The sequence below is a fragment of the Salmo trutta genome, chromosome 13 (genome assembly GCF_901001165.1).
Source record: "Salmo trutta chromosome 13, fSalTru1.1, whole genome shotgun sequence".
NCBI lineage: Eukaryota > Metazoa > Chordata > Actinopteri > Salmoniformes > Salmonidae > Salmo > Salmo trutta.
Window position 1 is genome coordinate 56,879,644 of NC_042969.1, and position 15,193 is coordinate 56,894,836.

Sequence of the window (15,193 nt, forward strand, 5' to 3'; positions counted from 1 at the left end):
TCCGTATAACACCACACTGCATTGCTACCCGCCTCACACCACCCGTACACAAAACACCTCGACTTGGCTAATCAGCTGACCGCAAATCATGGGGGGGATGCCCATCCTTTAGTCTACATCCAGGATGGAGATTGTCTTGATATTAATCATTAGGAATGATAGTAATTTATCAGTGTAACACAGTCAATCTTAGCGTGATACTCCACATTGGTGCATCTAAAATGTGTCGTAAATAACTGAGCTCACTTCAAGATAAGATGGAGATTGTCATGTTGTCATGTTTGTTCATGGTTTCATGACGAATAGCAACCTTTACACTACTACTGACGTGTTTGCCAAGGAAATGCTCTCACTGTCGCTCATGGATCCCGATCACTTTCAGAGAAAATGCCAAATGTAAATGCACCCAGCCTGTCAGGAAAGGAGATAAGAGTATGCAGACTAAAGAGTGCTCCAGACCGCATCCTTTTGGCAGTTGGCTTAGGGGAAGACTGGGCCTTTCCCATTCAAACCACCTTAAAGCTACCAACTCACATTCCAGACTCATATAAGACATGGGCACCTATAAATACATGGGGTACAATGCCCAAATAAATCACAGGTCAGATAGAGAGATACTGTGGCAGGGTTCACATGTTAAATGTAGGGGGCATGACAGGTCTGGAAATAAATGGAAAATTCAAGTAAAGGGTTTCCTTCCGTCCCAAATTCTCCTCCCATACGCGGAGGCGAGCTCCTTTTCCTGATTCTTAAAATGGCATTGTGGGGCATCAAACATGAGATAAGGATCCCTTTCAGTCTCCTCCCAGTTCGAGGCCAACGCCTGGAAACACAACCATTGAATCCCACACAATGGAGGCATGCAAACAGACCTCTATTGGGCACATCCAGACCATAGTCTGTGGCCCACACATTCTGATAAACCATGATTTATGGAAAGTATTCTTCACCCATTTATACTCTTCCGTATCAGTTAGTAGTCAAAACTGCATGAGTATCAAAATGGAACTTGACCATTAAGGCATGGAAAGAAATAGCTTGAAATGAGAAATGACCTTCAGTGAGTTTGCGGTTGTACTGCGAGACCTTTGAGCGAGTTACATATGCCCGACTTCGGCCACCCCCAAAGACGTTTATTTGCTTTCCAGAAGCTCTTTCGCCACATTTTGACCTTTAATAACAAAGCAGCAGATCAGCCAATAACACAATAAGCTGATGTCATTACATGGCTCTGTGAGTTAGTCACAATCTGGCAGCCCCAGAGAGGGATTGGCAGTTATCATCGTTAACCCTTTGTATTGGCCTTGGTGAAGTAATTGCATCATTTTAGGGATATGCATGTCTGTGCTGGGTTGGAGAAAAAGCTGCCAAACAGGCAGGATGTGTACTGTGAGGAGTCACCCAACAGGTGCTTTGATATTGCTTAGGTCAGTCTGAATTCCCTGCAGCCTCTGAGTAAGCAGTGATGGAGGACAGCATCAAATGGGGCTGGTCACCATAATGATGACACAGCCTGCGGTTTACCCTACTGTGGGCTGGATGGGTGACAACTTAAGGGTGTGGTTCCATCCATCACTCAAACTACTAGAGTTTTTTGCTAATCGAATCTATGAGAATTGAGTTTATTCAAGGCATTTTCTTTCTGTATTACCAGAAAACACAACACTATTTGAGTAACGTTATGAATGAGACAGTGGAAATATGTTGTTTTCTGATATCCTCTGTACTAAGCCACAGCATCTCCTTCTCTGTAGTGGCTTACCGGACTGAGAAGCAGTCCAACCAGAGCGGCTGCTGGCCTTTTCCGCCTGGCCATTGAAAGGGGAAGCCATTACAAAGAGAAACAAGAAGTGCAGGACAGTGCAGCACAGTCGAGGGGGCGAATACAGCAACCACAAGCACTCTAAACAAGGCAACTGTGGTCATCTGAGTAGCAACCACATGAGTGGGAATCAACCCATGTAGACGTCTTACTCAAACTATGAGTAGGACGTTCCTCAAACCTGTAGTTCTCACTTTACTCAGCCAGGCATGAGGTATTTCAAACTTCATCCGCAGACTCACTGTAACCAAACCGGGTGCTCGGTTGGTAAAACCACCTCTGCATTGGCCCACATGACCACTCCAGCAGCCCACACAATCAGTAAAGCTGGCCAAGATTGTGGGGGTGAGCTGTCTGCTTGACACCAACACAGAAATTCTTCTCAGTGTGTGTGGCCAAGCGACAGCACATTTTTAACAGGTTACTGTGAACTTGACGCTGCCCTCGTCCCAGACATCTCAACATTGAACAGGAGTACCAATGAGTCATTTGGTCAAAGACAGAGGATTATGGGATAGGATAGTCATTTCCTCAAATCAAATGGGTGTAGCTGGAATAAGCCCTGTCCTAAAACAAAGGCAACAGTCCTAACTTCATGACTCCAACTCCACTTCGATGTAAGAACAAGAAGAAATATTTGGTGGGAACGCTGGCATTTGTGCCCAGCTGAACCTGCTTAGGTAATCATCCTTGGGACTCGTTTCACAGCATTGGTGGGAGAAAGAGAGAAAGAAGACAGGAAGGGGAGCGTGACGTTTCCCACTGGGGCAGACGTGTAGCTCTGGCCTCAATAGCCTGCACCTCATCTGCTCTAAATCTGTCACCTTCTCCACGGAGGTTCTCAGAGTCAGAGATGTCTTACACAGCCTCTGCAATAGCACAGCCTGGAATCATCTCTAATAGTGATAGTCAGTCTGGTCTGCAAGATCAGAATCTAGGAACCATGAATGCTCGATGGGATTCCACAGCCCATTTTATGAAACATAGCCGAGGCCTATAAATGAAACAGTCGTGACGCTACTCACCCAAAGTGTTTCATCTGGTGAATGCACGTTTAAAATCACCAGAAATACGTTAAGACCAAAGCCTTCCGGCAGTGGAATAATCAATCATAAATACCTTTCTCATTAACATTAAGTCAGGCAAAGGTTTAAAGATCAAGGACGAAAACCAGAACGTGACAGAGGGGAAGGGGAGGGGTATTTGTAGAAAACCTTTGAAAGGCAGGAACAAAGTCCAATGTGGAGGAGAGAGAGGGAAAGAGGGAGCATGAGCCTGAGAAAATGTGACCAAACGAGAAAGGCAGGCTGGCCCAGTAGACAGCATTGTCACATTAACGGCCTCTTCCTGTCGTTGCCTGCCTCTCGCACTCGTTGCCTTATAAGGCAACGCATTTAACTGCCTGTCACTGTGGCGATGATGTAACAGCTTACCACCAAGTGCACTACCCCCCGCCGCGCGCACACACACACACACAACAGTGTTTTTTTTTAAACACCTTGGGGGGGACATTTCTCAGACAGAAACATTTGTTCCAAAATTGGCTAGCATCTTAAAGTGACAATCCCACATCCTTTCACAACATTTCTGTCCCTGATGTTTGTTTGATCTAATGTGTGTGAATGTGAACACCCCCCCCCTCTCATAACCCGCCCCCACCGCCGACTGACATTCCACAACCAACCTGGCCCTTTATGACTCACAGCCCTACGTGTCTGACACACACACAGCAGGCGCTCACTCACACACTCAAAATGGATGCCAAAACACAGGCATATACAAACACTTAGACACACACACACACACACACACACACACAATGCCAATATTCTTGCTTAACTATTGTCCAAATGGCCATTGCCTAATTAGACCCATACACAGTTGAGAGCACAATCACATAACTCTCACCCAACATGTAAACATCCAAGCAGCCTTTTCTAAACAGAAACACTGATCCCAAACATTATGAATACTAGGAGGGGGAGAACACCTCACCAGACAGCACACCCCTCCGCAGACAGGTGATGTGGTGAGAGTGGGAGGGAGCCCTGGAGCTCAGCCCCTCTGGAGCCATGCAGGGGGGGGCAGACCGAGCCCCTTCAGAACCCACCCGGCACAGGATCTCTGGCTCGACCACAGCCCACATCCCTGACTGACATAGGAGAGTGACTGACTGCGACCCACTTCTCCAGCCTCCCCATCTAACCCCCCCCCCCCCCCCCCCCCCCCCCGGGGTCACTGCTGCATCATGTCATAAACACATGTACACACTAGAGGTCGACCGATTAAAAATCAGCAAGGCCAATTTCAAGTTTTCATAATCGGTAATCGGCATTTTTGGACGCTGATTATGGCCGATTACATTGCACTCCACGAGGAGACTGCGTGGCAGGCTGACCACCTGTTATGTGAGTGCAGCAAGGAGCCAAGGTAAGATGCTAGCTAGCATTAAACTTCTTATAAAAAACAATAAATCTTAACAATCACTAGTTATCCTAGTAATATCATCAACCATGTGTAGTTAACTAGCTTGTCCTGCGTTTCAAATAATCAATGAGGTGCCTGTTAATTTATCATCGAATCACAGCCCACTTTGCCAAACGGGTGATGATTTAACAAGCGCATTTGCAAAAAAAGCACTGTCTTTGCACCAATGTACCTAACCATAAACATCAATGCCTTTCTTAAAATCAATACACAAGTATATATTTTTAAACCTGCATATTTAGTTAAGAAATTCATATTAGCAGGCAATATTAACTAGGGAAATTGTGTCACTTCTCTTGCGTTCAATGCAAGCAGAGTCAGGGTATATGCAATATGCAACAATTTGGGTCGCCTGGCTCGTTGCGAACTGTGTGAAGACCATTTCTTCTTAATTATCAAAGACCGTAATTAATTAGCCAGAATTTAACAATTATACATTTTTTATTTCACCTTTATTTAACCAGGTAGGCTAGTTAAGAACAAGTTCTCATTTACAACTGCGACCTGGCCAAAAGCAGTGCGACACAAACAGAGTTACACGTCGAATAAACAAACACAGTCAATAACACAATAGAAAAAAAAGTCTATGTACAGTGTGTGCAAATGAGATAAGGGAGGTAAGGCAATAAATAGGCCATAGTGGCAGCTGGTGCTTAAAGTTAGTGAGGGAAATATGGGTCTCCAGCTTCAGTGATTTTTGCAATTCGTTCCAGTCATTGGCAGCAGAGAACTGGAAGGAAAGGCGACCAAAGGAGGAGTTGGCTTTGGGGATGACCAGTGAAATATACCTGCTGGAGCGCGTGCTGCGGGTGGGTGTTGCTATGGTGACCAGTGTGCTGAGATAAGGGGGGACTTTACCTAGCAAAGACTTATAGATGACCTGGAGCCAGTGGGTTTGGCGACGAATATGAAGCGAGGGCCTGCCAACAATAGCATACAGGTCGCAGTGGTGGGTAGTATATGGGGTTTTGGTGACAAAACGGATGGCACTGTGACAGACTACATCCAATTTGCTGAGTAGAGTGTCGAAGGCTATTTTGCAAATGACATCACCGAAGTCAAGGATCGGTAGGATAGTCAGTTTTACGAGGGCATGTTTGGCAGCATGAGTGAAGGATGCTTAGTTGCGAAATAGGAAGCCGATACTAGATTTAATTTTGGATTGGAGATGCTTAATGTGAGTCTGGAAGGAGAGTTTACAGTCTAACCACACACCTAGGTATCAACATTGCACAACCATCAATGTAACAGCAACATTTAGACTTAGGGTTGCCACCTGTTCGATAAAATACGGAACGGTTCCGTATTTCAATAAAATAAACGTTTTGTTTTCGAAATGATCGTTTCCGGATTTGACCATATTAATGACCTAAGGCCTGTATTTCTGTGTGTTTATTATATTATAATTAAGTCTATGATTTGATATTTGATAGAGCAGTCTGACTGAGCGGTGGTAGGCAGCAGCAGGCTTGCAAGCATTCATTCAAACAGCACTTTCCTGCGTTTGCCAGCAGCTCTTCGCAATGCTTCAAGCCTATCAACTCCGGAGATTAGGCTAGCAATACTACAGTGCCTATAAGAACATATTGCACTTTTACTTTCTTCGCCAACACTGTTTTTGCATTATTTAAACCAAACATGTTTCATTATTTATTTGAGACAAAATTTATTTTTATTTATGTATTACATTAAGTTAAAATAAGTGTTCATTCAGTATTGTTGTAATTGTCATTATTACAAATATATATTTTAAAAAAAATTCTATAAATAAAATATATTTTTTTATTTAAAAATCAGCCGATTAATTGGTATCGCTTTTTTTGGTCCTCCAATAAATCGGTATCGGTGTTGAAAAATCATAAATGGGTCGACCTCTAGTACACACCCACCCACCCCAACCCAACCCCCACCCCTCCACCCGGTCTAAGAGTATTTGATTCAATGAGCCTGTCTCAGATTGACCCCCACAGAGTCAGTAGGCCTGGGGTGCTAAGCCGGGGGGGGTACCACCATACATGCAGGTGGGGGATATCACAAGGCCGTTGAGTGTAATCCCCTGTTAATGACTTTCGTAATGCACTGGAGCCCCCCCCCCCCGGGCTGCTGCGTGGACCAGTCCTATGTTAGCATCGGATACTGATATGTTCACATTCTTACATGCTGGAAATGAATTACACTGGCCTAGTCCATAAAGAGCATGGAAGTAGAGTAATGCCAAAGACTTAGATGTGTACAGCTCAGAGAGAGACTGAACAAGATCAACAACAATTAAAAGAAGAGTGGTACTGCGTGGCACACAAGCACAGCATGAAATCTATGACAAGTTTCCAACATATTACACTGCGACCACAGAACAACACACACTGTTCTTCTCACCGGTGGTGTCAACGCTTGCACACTGAGGCGTTCATTCACACATCTGTCTGTCTGGGGCTACGCTGCTGCAGGTCGTTAGGCTTTCCAGTACACTGCTGCAGTGGAGGGCCCCTGTACAGAGCGCTCTTTGTTAAAATCTCTCTCGTTTAAGAATGCCTTTGGGGGCTTTGATTCGATTTGTCCGAGAGATTGTCTGGTGCACTTCCCTGGCCTGCATGGCTCTGAGGAAGGAGAACAGATGCAGGCCGTTGGGTGATTCCCCAGTGAGTATAGGAGAGGAAGGATTCACTGGGGGGAAACATATCTAAACTCAGCAAAAAAAGAAACGTCCCTTTTCCAGGACACTGTCTTTCAAAGATAATTCATAAAAATCCAAATAACTTCACAGATCTTCATCATAAAGGTTTAAACGCTGTTTCCCGTGCTTGTTCAATGAACCATAAACTATTAATGAACATGCACATGTGGAACGGTCGTTAAGACACTAACAGCTTACAGACAGTAGGCAATTAAGGTCACAGTTATGAAAACTTAGGACACTAAAGAGGCCTTTCTACTGACTCTGAAAAACATCTGCGTGAACGTGCCTTAGGCATGCTGTAAGGAGGCATGAGGACTGCAGATGTGGCCAGGGCAATAAATTGCAATGTCCGTACTGTGAGAAGCCTAAGACAGCGCTACAGGGAGACAGGACAGACAGCTGATCGTCCTCGCAGTGGCAGACCACGTGTAATAACACCTGTACAGGATCGGTACATCTGAACATCACACCTGCAGGACAGGTACAGGACGGCAACAACTGCCCAAGTTAAACCAGGAACGCACAATCCCTCCATCAGTGCTCAGACTCTCAGCCTATTGCGGATAGAGGCTGGACTGAGGGCTTGTAGGCCTGTTGTAAGGCAGGTCCTCACCAGATATCACCGGTAACAACGTCACCAATGGGCACAAACCCACCGTCTCTGGACCAGACAGGACTGGCAAAAAGTGCTCTTCACTGACGAATCGCAGTTTTGTCTCACCAGGGGTGATGGTCGGATTCGCGTTTATCATCGCAGGAATGAGCGTTACACTGAGGCCTGTACTCTGGAGTGGGATCGATTTGGAGGTGGAGGGTCCGTCATGGTCTGGGGCGGTGTGTCACAGCATCATCGGACTGAGCTTGTTGTCATTGCAGGCAATCTCAATGCTGTGTGTTACAGGGAAGACATCCTCCTCCCTCATGTGGTACCCTTCCTGCAGGCTCATCCTGACATGACCCTCCAGCATGACAATGCCACCAGCCATACTGGTCATTCTGTGCGTGATTTCCTGCAAGACAGGAATGTCAATGTTCTGCCATGGCCAGCGAAGAGCCCGGATCTCAATCCCATTGAGAATGTCTGGGACCTGTTGGATCGGAGGGTGAGGCCTAGGGCCATTCCCCCCAGAAATGTCCGGGAACTTGCAGGTGCCTTGGTGGAAGAGTGGGGTAACATCTCGCAGCAAGAACTGGAAAATCTGGTGCAGTCCATGAGGAAGAGATGCACTGCAATACTTAATGCAGCTGGTGGCCACACCAGATACTGACTAACTTTTGATTTTGACCCCCCCCCCCCCCCCCTTGTTCAGGGACACATTATTCTATTTCTGTTAGTCAAACTGAACAAGTTCCACAGACGTGTATGTCTCAGTTGTTGAATCTTATGTTCATACAAATATTTACTCAAGCTTGCTGAAAATAAACAGTTGACAGAGAGGACGTTTCTTTTTTTGCTGTTTATGATGCACACCCTGGGCCTGCTGTGATAGGGCCCTCTGTCAGCTGGCCGGTGACACACAGGGAAAGGCAGGTCACACTACAGACAGAGATAGAAAAAAAACCACCCAAAGTTCTTTCCTCTTCTCTCACCCTGCAGGTTAGCCACTAAGAGGACTGGTTCAGGAGCAGGGACACCTCAAGGGCAATTCTCCTCTGGTGAACAACAATCATCACTCTCTATTAGCTCCCACTCTGCTCTGCCTCACGCTGTGCTTAGGACTCCAAATCTCTCCTACCATGTGGAAATGAAAGACACAGATCTGATTCTCAGGGCTACTTCTACAACTGGAGTTGAATAAGGAAGCAACAGCCTTCCTTCCCCTTTCCTGCTACTCCCTTGAGATGGACTCTAGTAGGAGTCACATACTGGGCTGAACTAGGACAAACAAGCACATTGGACTGCGTGAGTTTAAATGGGGGCATCGACAGCACGAGATGAGCCAGTAGTCTTGGCACTTCCTACTAGAGAGTTGGTGACGCCTGTGCCCAAAGTAGCATGAATACCCTTTGTTTTGCGTTGATTCAACGTTCAATTTAGAGGACAACCTTTATGAGTCTAGTAGATGAACTGTCTGACGTATCTGTGTGTTTCTGGTCTTTATACGGTTGTCTGTGCGCTAGCAACAGTCTCTGAAGAGCTGCCTTTGTGTTGCAACACACTCATAAAAAAAAGCCAGGCATTTCTCTCCCTCCCTGACGATCTGCCAGTACGCCTCTGTAAATGCCTGACTAGAAAGAGCACCTCCCACATGAGGACCCGACCACATGGCCAAAATGTTAAACTGCACTGGCTTGGTGATGAAGTCGAAATCCAACCGGCTGCTGGCCAAAAAATAAAAATATATAGCCTAAATCTTAAAAATAAGCCTGTGTATTTCCGTGGGCCGCGCTCTAATCCTCTTACAAACAGTCTTTTGTCTGGGCCCTGTACACTTAAGAGTCTTTCAGTGGCGCTGCAGACATTATATGCAAACAATGGGCCAAGGAGAGAGAAAGTGTTGCTGTGGCTGGTTCTCTCTGTGCCCTCTCTGACTGGGTGCAGGGTGAAACCTCGAACTGACGGACGGCGACATGACTCTGGGTTGGCCTAGTAGCTGCTGGGTCGCGCTGTAATATTTAAAATTGCACTTTCCCCGCATGCAACCACCAGAGGTTCACAGTCAGACAAACACTGTGTTGGTGGGTTTCTGCACTTTTCCAAGGGCTGGGGGCAATTAACAACATCCCATTAACAAATCCCAACACGCTTAGTTTCGAGACCCTCTCTCACACTGTGCCCCACTTACCAGAGTCTTTAATAATAAAACAAGAAGCCACAATAGAAATGAGGGCCTCAGAGAAAACACTTGAAAGAGCTGCTTCTCTCTACAACCTCCCCTTATGGCTACAGGGTAGGAGGAGCCTACCACTAACCATACAGAGATAACAGTATGTGTTTATGTGTACTGTTGACTGGCAGCTAAGCCTGTTCACTCAAGGCTGTTTTGTTTGGTTGTTAATACACACACCTGCTAGGAGCGCCACCAGCAGGTTCATCAGATCAAACCACATCCATCCAGACCACCCGGTCTCGACACAAACCCTGCTGAGCGACGGTTAAACCAATCAAACCTGAAGTTTATAAGCCAACCCTCGCATCACTTCTATCCAAACGGATCTGAAAAGTAGCTCGTTGGGACTGTGCCCTTCAGCTCAAGGTTAACCTTGAGCAGTGTTCTCCACAGCTATGGAAAGCCACTGACCAAAAGGCTTACCAATACTGTGTGTCTCTGGCCATGCCTTCCTGATCCTCCTTAGCCCTTCCACCAGAGCCATGTTCTTATTAAGCCCCCTGATCCAGCTGGGATAAGGGTGGGATCATGTCAGGGGGCAGCCTGCTACCAGAGCTTGATGCAGCTCAGACACCAAGTCCTGCGGTTAAACAAACACTAGATACATTAAAAACTCAATGACAAGTCAGTGGGAGGATGGAGTCAGTGGTAGAATCTTTTCAAAGACGAGTCAACTTTAAAAGGGCGTGGCCCAAGGCAGATCCTTACCAAATGGTATAGCAGTGGACTGTAACTGCTTGAACAGTATCACTGATGTGGTACTTTGGATAGAGCTGTCCATTGATAGCATGCCCCAGGAGTGATGACCCAGTCAAAGATCACCTTTAAAAGTAACTGGTCTCTGGTTCATTGTGAATTCAGGTGGACTGCGTAGCTGTAGAAGGTATTCTACCAGCCCAAATGGCAAGGTTAAACTGTGGATGAGCCTTTCCAATAGCAGAGATGAAAGCCTTCAGCTTGCTCTAACAGTTGACACATACAAATAGACAGCATGTTTCTCTGAAGCAACATCTTAATGTAAAGTACAAAGTAGTCTCTCTGCACATCTGCTCCCAGTAACAGTCTCTCTGTGGACTGACACTGACTGGATATGAAATCTCAGAACCAGCCTTTTATCCAGCCAGTCTTTCCTGAAGGGCTTTCAGTGGATTTATGGGACAGATGTTGTGTAGGGTTCAGGCCAGGGTTAACTTCCAGCACATCTACTGCTGCAGGGGTGGTGCCACTTGGCAAGACCAGTAACATGGGTCAATTGACAGAGATGCACATGATATCTAGTGAAACCTGGCAGGCTGTGCTAGAGGATGGTATTTCAGGTACTTCACTTTGGTGTTTGACTATGAGTGTTGTGGTAGAGTTAGCTAGACAAACGCACTGTTGGCAACTGCCATTTCTCACTAAAGCAAGATCGTTTTCTGTAGTTCAGGTTGAAAACGTCTCATAGTACAGGGGTAGGCAACCCAGGTCCTGGAGTGGCACAGGCATGTTTTGATTTAACTGACCAGGAAGACCAGGTGTGATGAATGATGAATTTAGGCAATCACTGAACTGACCAATTAGCTCAGTTGGTCAGGTGTGGTGTCTGTGGCACTCCAGGAACAGGGTTGCTTGCCCCTGTCGTAGTATGTACGGGTTATATAGCCTGCAAGATAACTTAGCCCACTTCTGCATTAGAATACATACAAATAAAATGCCTAGATCAGTATCTATTACAATTGAATTAGAGTCTCAGACACAAGGCCATGATTAGACAGTGGATTGCAGTAGTGGTGCTTTTAATAGCAGCAGATAGTCTTGTGCTCTAGGCCTGCTAAAAGCCCTGCTGAGCAGCACTGTGGTCTGGCTCCCCTGCGTCACTAAGCTTGGCTTTCTCACGGGTACAGACTAAATAATGACTGGTCCACCACTGCCAAAAATACTACCTGCACCGACACCTTGGTGAGGCTTTTATCAGAATAGACATATGCCAGACACACATCACACCTTTGCTGACTGAAGGGACAAACAAACAAAAATGCTCATGCAATTACTTTGCACAAACCAATCTACTAGTGTTGACTGGCTAAATTGCCAGAACATGCAACAGGAGGGGGAACTTTGTTTATTTAAACGGAACAGTGTTTACCACCAACCCATGGCGAAACCCCACAGTCATTACTCTGCTATGTGGAAGAAATAACTTCTCTCCTAAATCCCCCTCCCCATAATAATGCAGCCCCTCCCCTTCTTCACAGACCACACCGCCACACCCAAACACACATTCCTTTCTCCCAATTGCCTACAAGCCCCCAAAAGCACAGGGCCTGGTCCAATAAGCACAGACATACCTACACACAAACAAGCAGTGCTTCAAGTTGATGTATACAAACACTGTCTCACATGTACAGACAGAACCCACAGACTCAAGTAGGAGAGCTGCACATTGCAGATATCTGACTCCTGGCTTTAAACAATCCTAAATGAGATTTGGGGGATGATATTTATAGCCAAACACAGTGGCATGTTGGCACCAGCTCAGAAGACAACCTCCCAACAGAAACAGAGTTTTAGTACTACTGATAAGGAGGATACACAGGATGTACAAGTCAATAACATGAGCCACACCATTATAGTGTGTGTGTTGCTCCTCAATTTCAAAGACCCCATCTATGGCCTCTACCATGTGAAGGCATTATGGACCTCTCCTCACTCCCCTAAAATGTAGCCCCATAAACAGGAGGGGGAAGGAGAAACAGACCAGAAAGAATGGCTGACACAGAAAAACACAAATAGCGCCCCCCCCCCCAACCAACCACTTCAAAAACGGGAGCACCCAAAGATGGTAGGACAACACCCCTTGCCAAGCCCTCAATATGTGGCCACACAACTTCCCTGCTAGCCTGCCTGCCCTGGAGGACTTTCCCAGCGCGCCACATTCTCCACATCTGCAATCCTGCAAAAAAAAGTTTTTTTTTCAATCAGGGGGAGGAAGAGAAAAAACAAGACCCCCCAGCTATAAATGGGCCACAAATGGAATGTTTCCCCCTGCATGCTCTTGCTGTGGGAGAAAGAGAGAAAAGAGGGAGCGAGGGAGAGGGGTTACATTCCATTCTGCTCTGTCCCCTCGCCGCCTGGTCGTTTTACATTCAGCTGATTTCAGATCAGGGTCAGCAGTATTGCTCCCAGGCTGATGACAGGTCAAACACTGACGTGAGATCAGGGAGGGACCACTTGAAACTTAACACCCAGGGGGCCTGAGTCTATAACTGCATAAAAGTGGTCAGCTAGAAGGCCCTCGTGCAGATAAAACAATAGAAACTCAGGTGTAGTTTCTCTATGGTCGGAGATAGGAGTATCCACACCCACAATTGAGTCTTTCCTGCTTATCCCTTCATCAACCCCAGTCACACAAACACACACTCGACAAAGGAGAAACAACCGGTTTCTTTTAACATGGATATGAAATCAGCCACTCCCACTAGTCCAGTGCTTTGTGCCCCAACTCCTTAAAAACACCATGGCCATTTGTGAGAAACCAAAGCAGCCAGCCCTGAACTGACTGAGTCTGCCAGTCAAATGAACAGCTTGGGGGAAATGGGAGAGAACGGAAGAAACTTAGAACACTGCCCACCTTGGCTGTGTGGTAATCTATGCAAGTCAGGGCACTGTGGCATGGGTGAGTCTGGTCAGGAGAGAAAGAGCACTTCTCTTGGTGGGGTCGAGTTGTAACAGACCGCCAACAATCACGGTAATGCAAACAGACAGATACTTTGATAATGCAGTGTATATAGGGAAATGAGGAGCCGTAAAAACTCCCACTGATCTTAAACATATGTTAAACTGAACGTGAGACGAGACCATATCCAAACAGCGTACGAAAAAGTTTGGCCATCACATCAGACTGACAGTGGTTGAGTTTGGGGTGGCTTTTACCCTTTGCACATATTTGGTGGCTGAATGTCCTTTGCTTTAAGTAGGTTGGCTAACTGACATCCCGATACATTGCATGGACACACATTCCAACATTGCCCTGCTAGTATTGAAATTAAAACAGAAAGAATGGCCTCCAACCAAATTTTGGGTATTACAACATGTCTTGGCGTGCGGCTGCTTTTTGGTATTAGGTTGGACTTAATTACATGTTTCTCAAGCTGAAATGGAGCTCTCTGCAGTGTATTACATTTTAACCAGTGTATTAAACTGGACTACACCGAGCAGGATGAAACTTTGGTTTTGGAAAAAACCCTTTAGGTAGGCTAACACAGTGGCATGTTGGATGTCCACTTGGAGTCTGATTTCCACATACATACAGTAGGCCTAAATACATAGGCTACAATAAGTACAGAATTATTGGTGGGAGGCATGTATTAACTTTATGCAATAACTGGCACAGCGCGGTGAAAACACCACAGGAATTTGCCCATGGTTCCCCCTCTGACTTTTCTGAAATAAATGTCCTGTCTATGAATGTCACGCCTCCCAAATGATCTATAGAAGCTATACATCCTTCAGTAAGCGGTGTTATTTCAGGAAAGAAGCCCCTATTGCCTGCGTTTTGTAGGCCATCCGAGTCATTTGTTCATAATTGATTATTTTTGTTCCTGTGAGGAAACTTTGGTCTCCCTTCCTTTATAGTCAAACCTATTTAGAGGATCGACATTCAGAAAGGGTAAAGCTGAACGCATGGTTAGGCTAAATCAATTAGTTGAATGAATAATGCTGAGAGTTAAAACGCTGAGTAATGATGGGCTGTAATATAACACTCCGGGTGACGTCACTCCACTAAAAAGAATGCAAATCATTTTCACAACGAGGTGTAGCACGACAGACCCTCAATAATTCCTGACTGTTAAACAACGTTGCTTCAAATTATCCTCACTCCACATTTCCATGGTTTGGTCATAGTTACAAGCGAGCATTAAAGGATTAAAGACGAGTTTAAAAACCTTTTAAATATTTTCAGCTGGAAATATTTTATTTTCAACTGCGACAGAAAGTAGATTCCAAAAAACAAGAGAACACACCAGTGTTTTATCGGCTTCGACCCAGAACATCTTTTTAACACTTTTAGGACACCATTTCTTGTACTATTTTTGACTCGCATCGAAATTATGCCTATGGCCATCTTGAAAAATGGCAGAAATATCGACTGGAAAATAAGCCAGGCTAACATAAACGGCAGAACTAGATGGAGTACAATGTTTCAATCCAAAAAAAAAAAAATCTAAGACAAATCGCTGTCCTCAGTCGATTGAGAAAATACAGGTTGTTGTCGAAATGACGCATGTGGAAAGAGTTTATTAGGCCATTTCTTGTTTGACATATACCATATGGTCACATGAAAGTTCGTTACATTGAGTCAGTATAAAATCGTGTTGTTTTATAGGTGCAGCGGCT

General features: G+C 45.5%; 1 protein-coding gene across 5 annotated transcripts in view; it reads right to left on the minus strand.

The window, feature by feature from the left end:
* The window catches only part of LOC115206123 (alpha-actinin-4), a 42,169-nt gene that overhangs the window by 26,586 nt on the left and 390 nt on the right, over nt 1-15,193 (minus strand). The gene's annotated exons all lie outside the window — the stretch shown is intronic.